Genomic DNA, 9,886 nt, shown 5'->3' on the forward strand with positions numbered 1-9,886 from the left:
ACTGTTACAAAAGCACTAGGACCTAAAGATATAGAGAGATTATCTCAGAACTTACCCTCAGCGCGCACACATTTTTGTGAATTTAGAAGAGCACTGATCAGCAAAATGTGTCTCTATGACATGTCGTTAGCAGAAGTCACACAGCTCATGTCACAAATTCTAACTGAATCTGAATTCAACAGTTATGAGTCCGCTGTTACTTCTGAACTACAACATGCCAGTAAAGGCGATTTGAGAGAAGGTGTTTTGAAATTCTAAAGAATATCATATGACCCAAAATTGACTGGTCCAGAATCACTAACTGTGTACAAAGGAAAGAAGAAACTGTGAGTGAATACACTGAGAGGTTTTGTCAGGCAGCTGTAACTTACAGTGGAATAGTTGATGATCCTGAAAATGTGCTAGAGGACAAGGGACCTCTAGTCCGCATGTGGTCAGACGGCCTTGTAGCCAAGTACAGAAAAGCCTTACCATTCCTAGATCTAACTTGGTCTAACAAAACTCTCAGAAGTAACCTAGACAGTTAAGCTACATGGGAAAGAGATGCTGATGTTAAGGCAAAAGTAAGAGTAGCAACAGCTACATTTAACACAAGAAATCAAGAAAATAAATGTCTTAGGAGGGACATCAAATGTCACTACTGCGGGAAACAAGGGCATTATTTAAAAGAGTGTAGGAGAGGTAAAAAGATACTTGGAGAAATTAACAGTGTTTCTCAGCTTTTACATAGCCTCCTTACAATACTGAAGCAGCCCCTCTCCTCTACACCCAATCTGTGGGGCAACTTGCTAAGAGTCTAAACATTAAGGCTGTGAGACCTTATTGCTGTATTGAAATTTACAAGGATGAAAGACTCTTATGTAAAGATTCATGCAACAAAAAGGTTGCTATTTAAGTGTGGCTGGGACTGCAATCGTGATTTAAACTGAAAATCACTTACCATCACCTCTTAAGAAGAATAGTTTACTCTCACAGCTCTAAATGGTCTTTAGCTACAGGTCCGTAATTTATACTGTCTTATGACGTCTACTATGGCTGATTTTTCTTAGAGTTTTTTTTTTACAGTTTAAAAGGGGGATGAGCTCATTTACAATCTAAGATGTTGATAGCTCCCATGTTGACAGGGACAGACTAGGACACACGGACCAGTGAGGAGCCCAGGGAAGATCCGAATGCAATAGGCTTCGGGGGCCAACCCTGCGGTGAAGACTCCCTCATAGGCCTTACCCATTCCACTAGTCCATCCTTACCTCACTGTCCTTTAGGTGTCGCAGGAATTAAGAAATAGGGAAAGAAGGAACAATAATACCAGACTCGGACTGAACAGTTTTTTTTACAACAAATACTGCTCTTTTCACAAAGAAAAAAATACACAACACAGAGAAACAAATATGGGAACTTAAGTCATCTCTCAGCATGATCAAGCAAAATTACACCAGATGACTGAAGACAATTCTTTATGGTTTGGAAACCTGTTGGTAAATGTTAGTTCAACAAACAACCCTTGCCCATCACAAGGAGATAACAGTTCCAACCAAAAAAGACTATTACCCGTAGGAACTTCACGGACTCTAGCTGCATGTTTGTTTCTGTGTCAGCATGCAGTTCGTGTCTTTTAGTGTCTTAAATTGTATTTTGTGAGAGTTATTAGAACTCTCAAAGGGGGAACTGTAGGATTACAAATTTATAAAATGTTATATCTAGGTTCCAATGTAATAGTATATAAACTGAAAAAGTGATATACATTGTGTTTTACATCTTGAGGCAAAGATTATGACATTCTACAATCAAGTCAGGCAGCCCAGGTGGCTAAGACATTAACCTTTTGTCTTTATGCTCTTCCTGACCATTGGGAAGGGTACCAAGTGAAAGGTGACTGCTAAGCTCAAGGCACAACTGTGCCTTTGTCTCTATGCATTTGAAGGTATCGACGATACAGTTAGAATGATTGGATTAGCACCTATGCATTTGAATGACACTGTTATGCTGATGAGACCAGGGCTGAAGCAAATCCTGGTATCGGGCTGGTTCCTTGACTGAATTTACATGCTTTTTTTAAAGTTGAGTGCTTTGTATTCCATTTTAGGGGACTGCCCCCTAAAATGTGTATAAATGCAATGTAGGGCTACTGTAAGTCAGACTTGGTGACTGCAGCGCCCCCATCTCTATGCTCTGATTTGAAGATCGCTTTCTGCAATAAAGACGGCTGCTCAAGGAAATCCAAGTCTCCTGGTCTTCGCTAAAAAGGTTTACAACAATAGTTTAAAAGACTCAATTTACAACAAAGCAAAATATAGATGTCCTTTAAATTAGCCATATACATTTCCTATGCTGATTCTAGCAGCAGCTAACTATAGTTGGTCTTGATTTACACGCTGTAATGTCCGTATATTAATGGACCAGTAGATGGCACTCAAGCTTTGTGAGTTAGATAAACGTGTGGTGTGATAAGAAGAAAGTCAGTCCTCTTGTCGCAGTTATGAGTGAGATTTATTAAAGTGTGTAAACCCATCAAAGAATGAACTGAATGTATGGTGACACAAAATGAGGCGTCATGCAAACCACTGGTGTAACACACTAACCTGCAGGGACCCAGTCTTCATCATCGTCTGTCCCTGGACAGACAATCCTCATTCGACAAGCTGCGAGTGCAGAGACGCACAACCTCCGTTGTGAATCTCGTACACCGCTGCTTGTCATTGCTGGCCCCTGCGCTGGTCTAGACATGCTGTAAGTCCATCTACCAACTGGACAGAGCAGACAAAAAGAAGACATAAACTTCTCTGAAATCTAACACTATTGTGTAACATTATAAAACCTATTACATAATATTAAATATATGCTAGTGTTATATATTTGTGTTATTCCACAGTTTTACTGAGTTTATTCTTATTGTAAAATGTGGAAAAATATATAGAATGAGAGTTTTAAATTATATATATTTAATGTGTCATTATAATAGTTTAAGAGACTGGCCTGCAGGGACCCACTCATCATCATCTACTGTCCCCGAAAAAACAGCCCACATTTGATAAGCTGCGGGGGCAGAGACGCACAACCTCCGATGAGCATCTCGTTCCCACTGTACACACTTTAATGTCCTTACATTAATGCACCACTAGATGGCACTTTGTGAGTTAGATATACGTGTGGTGTGATAAGAAGAAAGTCAGTCCTCTTGTCGCAGTTATGAGTGAGATTTATTAAAGTGTTTAGACCCATCAAAGAATGAACTGAATGTATGGTGACACAAAATGAGGCGTCGTGCAAGTTAGCGTAAAAACAGTTTGCGCGTTCCGGTTTTTTTTCCCCTGTGCCCCCTGCCTTCAAAATAGCATTTATTTTATTTTTATTTTGTTTTTTTCATTCAAAATAGCAATTCACCTAAACCAAGACTCTGGTGACATTATTTAATCTTACCACCGATCCCATATATTTTCATTAGTTCATGCTCAAATATCACAACAAAGTGCACAACACGCTTTAAATAAAACATCATGGAAGCAATTAAATTAATATGTTTGACAATATCGTCAGTTATTGCGTTTGAGAGAAACAGCACCAGACAACAGCACGCGCGACGAGTACAAAGATAAATCACACACAGGGTCGTGTAAAGAAACAGACATTCGCATCACATAAACAATAAAAACCCGTATTTGAAACACAGTTCATATTAAATCAACTACAACAAAACGCCTCATGCATACGTGACCGTGTGGATCAGAAGGTTAATTAGTTCAAGGTAGTTGTCCTTCGGAGGGCGCATTTGTAGGCTGCATACGTCATCTGAACCGTCTTTTTGCAGAATATTAACAATTATAAGGTTGGCTATTATTTTCAGTTAATAGTAAATTGTTGTAATATGTTTACGACGTTCGAATGCAATGCTCAGTTAACTTAAATAAACCAGACATGTGCAGCCTGCATATGCGACCTCCGTAAGCTGCAACCTTCGGATGGAGAAAAGGCGTAAATAATATTTACTGACCTGAACACCTCAACTTCCCCTTCGGTACGGGCACCGGAAGGGCAAAGGTCACCCTACAACCTGAAGGGGCAGATTTCGGCTTTCGCAAAATACCACCCCTGCTGGTCTCGAGATCCCTTGCCTCAGACATGATTTTAAAGAGCCAGTAAGATGACAATTTTAAGCATCCTATCACTATTTATAAGTCCCAGACAACAGGTTTAAATGCATGCAAGGTCAAAAAAACACTGTAAGTTTCTCAAAATATAAATTTAAAATTACCCCATTTCTCAGAGATCCCCAAACGATTCGTGTGAAGCCGTTCAACGACTCGGTCTGCCATAACCCCACCTTTCAGTAGCATACTCTGCTCTGATTGGTCAACTGACAGAGGGTCTTTGCACAGAACACAGATCAGTCGCACAGACCACAGATCAGTGGCGCAGACCAACAATAGTGCAACATGTATTGACCTCGTGCTAACATGATTTACTGAGAAGACATTGTCAACATCAATCATCATTAATCCAAGCCAAACAAACGACGATTAAAACTAACATTTTACACTCATTTAAGCATTTATGTAAACTAACCGGGTCATAGCAAAACCGTAAGTGAGCATGCGTAAGCCGTTTGGTAACGTGACTCTCTGACAGTAAATGTACAGTTTAAACAAAGACATCATTCATAATTAATCCAAGCAATACAAACGACGATCGAAACTAACAATTTTACACTCATTTAAGCATTTATGTAAACTAACATGGTCAAAGCAAAACCGCTTGCTTTCGTGACTCTGACAGTATATAAGTTAAAGTTTAAACAACGATATCATTCATCATTAATCCAAGCATTAAAAACGACTATAGACATTTTACACTCATTTAAGCAAGTATGTAGCTATAATCATACTTACAGGTTGTGGTTAGGAGACGCATGTTGTTCCAAATAAAGTGGGTACTGAACCATCTTGCATTGCCAAACGTCTAAATCCCTCCGTTAAAAATTAATTTTAACCACTGATTCTTCACAGCCAGACACGTTTAGTATATCCCTCCTTGAAAAAGTCTCCTTTGGTAGTGAAAACAACACAAACTGAAAACACAGCGTGAGCTGATGTTTACACAGACTAACTACTGTAGCTGTGGGCGGGTCATAGTTTTCGTTTCTCCCGGGCAAGGCAGTTGGCGGAGATTAGTATCTCATGTGACGTGGATGCGTTCGTGTGACGTGGCAGATATCAGGAAGAAGACTCACTCCCTATAACGACTCGCTTCAGCGATTCACGGTCGACTCCCTGCTTAAGAAGCCAATAACTTTATTAATCGTGCACCTTTTGGTTCAACTACTGTACTCGTTGTTTACATTGATGGACAGCTACATGACACACTGTAATACAGGTTAGTTTCGATTTTGGATCTGTGTGGCTCTTTAATGTTTATATCAGTCTATTCAATAACTGTCAGGTGTTACTTGACTAGTTGTTTGAAAGACTTGTGGTAAATCGTAAAAACGTTTGATAATGACTGTAAAGTCAGGAGAGTATAGTGGTTGTCTTTAGCTTTCGCTTAGAGAATCACTAGTGAAGAATATTTGCTGGAGTGAGCCTTTTTATATGTTCGATGACGTCAAACATTCCATTCGCTTAGCAAATGAGATGCAACTAATTTAAATATAGAATGCACACTGGGGATTCCACACAGACTCGTCTCTATGACAACATTTATTACACAAGAACATTTATTATAGCTCTGTGTCAATCTTAATCAACTATGTAATAATATATTATATATTATAATTAAAATATTTACATCTATTCATTACTTTTATATTAAAATACATGTAGATAACCTTCTATGTAAATATATGGTTTTATATTGCAATATCTGACCATATATATTTATTTCTAGTACTTGTCTACATATTATTTTGTTACATACGTCTCTGTAGTGCTGGTTGTCTCTTTTCTTACTTTATTTCCATGTCCTCTACAGCAAACAGCTCCTCGAGGGCAGAGAGCTTTGGCCTCTTCTGTGAACAAATAAATAAGAAAAATATAAATCACTATTGAGGTACATGCAAACAAGTTCATTTTGTACTAATAATTAAATGGGGAAAAAACAGAATGCCTTTATATTTTCTTACCACTGTTTCACTGGCAGACGCACACATGTCTTCATCAGATAAACGGTCATCTTGATCATCTGCTCTCTCTTTGAGCCCCTGATTCATCTGCTGGCCCTGAGCCTGTATGCAATAGAGTATGAGGGTCATGTATATATCGACAATTGAAGGGAAGTAGATAACTAATAATAGTTAACACCTGTTCATTTATATCAGCTCCTCCTCCAGTCTGTTCAACACTTCATCGGACACTTTTGTCTGTCAACCTGCAAGTAAGACTACGTAAAAACATAGTACGAGTCCCAAAATAATCCTAATTAAAAACAAGTGAGAATATGACTACGCTGAACACCTGGTATCTTTTTGAGAGGTCATTCCAGATATTGTCTTTAAAGGAGGGGTTTAATGCTATTTCATGCATTCTGACTTATTAACGCTGTTTAAAGTTGTAATCCTCATGCTAAACTAATGCATAATGGCTCCGCCCTGCCTGCACGCGGCTAATCTCGCCGATCGGTTACATCCAGCCACAGCCAATGTCGAACACACCTAATGTCATAGTTTGTATGCATTTTGTTGTGATTCATATTTATACAGTTAACGTTTTTATTTTCTAAAACAGAGATGGCGGCCCCCGGGAGAGTTGGCGCCAGCGCCCTACACAAACGGCATTCTCTGTTTGGGAGCGGCGGTATAGTGACAGCAATTTCTTCATTTTTGTCAGGAGTTGTGTAAATAAAAAACAGAGTACATATCTTTAAATTAAAATATGATCCTCGGTCGCAGTCATTGAGAAAAATACTCCTGGTCGTCTTGAAAGCACTCGACAAAACAACGTCCATCGGGGCTTTTAATTTAAAGTGTCCATATTCGGAGACCTATTGATTCAATTTTATGTTTACTTAAAGGAATAGTCTGCTCATTTTCAATATTAAAATATGTTGTTGCCTTGACTGGGAATTGTTGGTGCATCCCTCTGTCATCTGTGTGCGTGCACGTAAGCACTGGAGCGCGCTGCTACACTTCGATAGCATTTAGCTTAGTCCCATTCATTCAATGGTACTCCCAAAAGTGCTATTACGCCATACAATATAGTTCCTCTTTTAAATCCGCTTAGAAAAGCACTACGTTTTATTTTGTACCACCAAACTTTTTCGTATAACTACTCGTCTTAAATAGGAAAAACGTTGATGTGTTTGGTCACTTCTAAGGGCGCACTCACATTATCCAAACCAAACCAAACCATGCCCCAGCGCGAATGTCACCCCTCCCTTCTCCCCCAGGTGCACGCACTCACACTGTACTTTTTATCGATCCGAGTCCGGGCGCGCTTTTGTCATTAAGATGCGATTGTTTTGAAAAAAGCAGGAAATAAAGCTCTCACTGAACACTGGAACCCGCCGTAATGATAGGTCTGTGTTTTTTATCCGGAGTCGTTTGGTGCGCGATTACAGACAGCCCTCTCACGTCATCATATTGCTTAGTTGATTTGTCACATGCACAGCTTGGACATTCACGTAAACCCGCAGCGCGCATCAAAAGGTTTCTACGGAGGCAGATGAAGGTGAGTGGTCGCGCAACTGACGTCTTCACCTTTTGAATCGCGCTCAGGCGCGATTGCGCTCACACCACAGCCTTCCGCGCCTAAGCCCAGGTGAACCGCGTTCCGGCTCATCTCTGTGACCTGGCCGCGGCGCGATTAACCAATCCGCGCCCGGGCGCGGAACAGAGTGATCACACTAGTCAACCAAACCAGGCTTTGGGGGTTAAACGCACCCGAGCACGGTTTGGTTTGTATAGTGTGAGTGCGCCCTAACTTTATCTCTGAGTGGTACCATTGAATGAATGGGGCTAAGCTAAATGCTATCGAAGTGTAGCAGCGCGCTCCAGTGCTTACGTGCACGCACACAGATGACAGAGGGATGTATCAACAATTCTTAGTTAAGGTAATAACATATTTTAATATTGAAAATGAGTAGACTATTCCTTTAAATTTTCTGCAGGCAGGGGTAATAATAAATAAATTTTTAATCGAAACGCGCGCTATGAGCAGCGCTGGAGGCTACCAAGTACTTAAGCAGGCAGCCAGCGCGCACTTATTAATGACAGCATCCACGAGTAATATGAGACTTCGAAACATTTACGAATCTTATGTTTTGAATCATTACGGCGCATTCACACGGGGCGTCAGCGTTAACGCTTCCCATTCACTTTTAATGGGTGACGTCATGCGTTGGCGAACGGAATTGTGGATCCGTCGGCGCCGCGTCAGTGCCGTTGCTCGCGGCAGAAGTTTAACATTTCTCAACTTTTCAAGCGGCAACGCTTGCGTCAGCCAATCAGATCGCCTTATGCAAATTACCCAGACAGAGCCAGCCAATTACGTTTATGGAAGAACGGAGCATGTGTAGCGGCCATTGTGATTGGCTGTTGGCCACGCTTCAGACAAGCCTTCCGTTAAGCGTTAACGCTTACGCCCCGTGTGAATGCGCCGTTAGGCTTGTTCGACTTTATGCGGCACTGCAAGAATTGACAGCTGAATTACGTCAAAGTATTCGCGAAATCATAAGGAGAAGTTTGCTTTTAAATCTGTCTCGCGGAACTTGGACGTCATTCGTCGAACACACCTATTGGTTCGGAGCTTGTTTCAAACTGGCCACAGACACGTTTTTTTTGTTTTTTTGTGGGGTTTTTTATTGCATATATATATATATTTATTTATTTATTTATTTATTTATTTATTTGTTTATATTTATATACATACATACGTACAAGAGAGTTACAACAATATATTGTACATAAATTTTGTCAGTGTACATATGTAAATTATTAATATAATCCAAACTAAAAACAATAACATAAAGATAGACAGAGAAAACAAAAAAAAAACATATTTGGTGCAGATTACTTGTCTATATCAAATTTGCAGTTAATATTAGAAGCCCTTAAAGCTTTTTTATTTTTACATTTGTTTACTACATTACAATACTGCTTAAATTGGTTGATAAAATTTAAGAAATTGGGTTTACCACCAGACCATTTCATTTTGTGTACACTGGCCAAAGTCATGTGATTTTAGCAAACGAGGCTTCACTACGTCATAACTGTTTGGAAAATTGGACGATTCATCACTCTGACTAATAACACTACTATTTTGTCTACTTTTTGTTTATAGACAGATTTAATGACAAAAATGCGCATAATTAAAAAGGGAGTTTGTTTAAATGATTTGTTGCCATAAATAAAACTAAAAACACAGAATACACTTTTAATTATGTCTTAATTAAATTCAGTAATTTATTTTTCTTAAAAACATATTTTTAGAACAATCTTGCTATTATTTTGTAAAAAGTGTAAAATGTTTGGACGGTTTGGACAGATCTTACTGCTTTTATACTCTTTTGTCCAGCAGGTGTCGCCAGCGTGAAAGGTGTTTCAAACGCTTCGAAAAACTGAATCAATTTGCGAGATTCGAAGCTTCGAAAAGCTTTGTTTCTCCCATCACTATCCACAAGCCGCGAAATTTAACAGCAACCACAGTACGAATGCCAAACGATAACAGCAAGCGCACACAATCAGTGTCAGTACCCACAAACAGTGCAGCTGATACAAATAGTAGATGCACAAGTTTTTCGTTTTAGCTGCATTAAAATTATTTTTGTTGTGTTTTTGTCAATTTTTTAATCCAATATATTTAATGACGTTATTTATGTGTTTTATTAAGCCAGAGGAGCTGAAGAAGAAATCGGTCGTAGACTCGTAGCTGTATCCCTTCTAGCCACAAACAGTGAC

Source organism: Misgurnus anguillicaudatus, chromosome 5 (genome assembly GCF_027580225.2).
Source record: "Misgurnus anguillicaudatus chromosome 5, ASM2758022v2, whole genome shotgun sequence".
NCBI classification, from domain to species: Eukaryota; Metazoa; Chordata; class Actinopteri; order Cypriniformes; family Cobitidae; genus Misgurnus; species Misgurnus anguillicaudatus.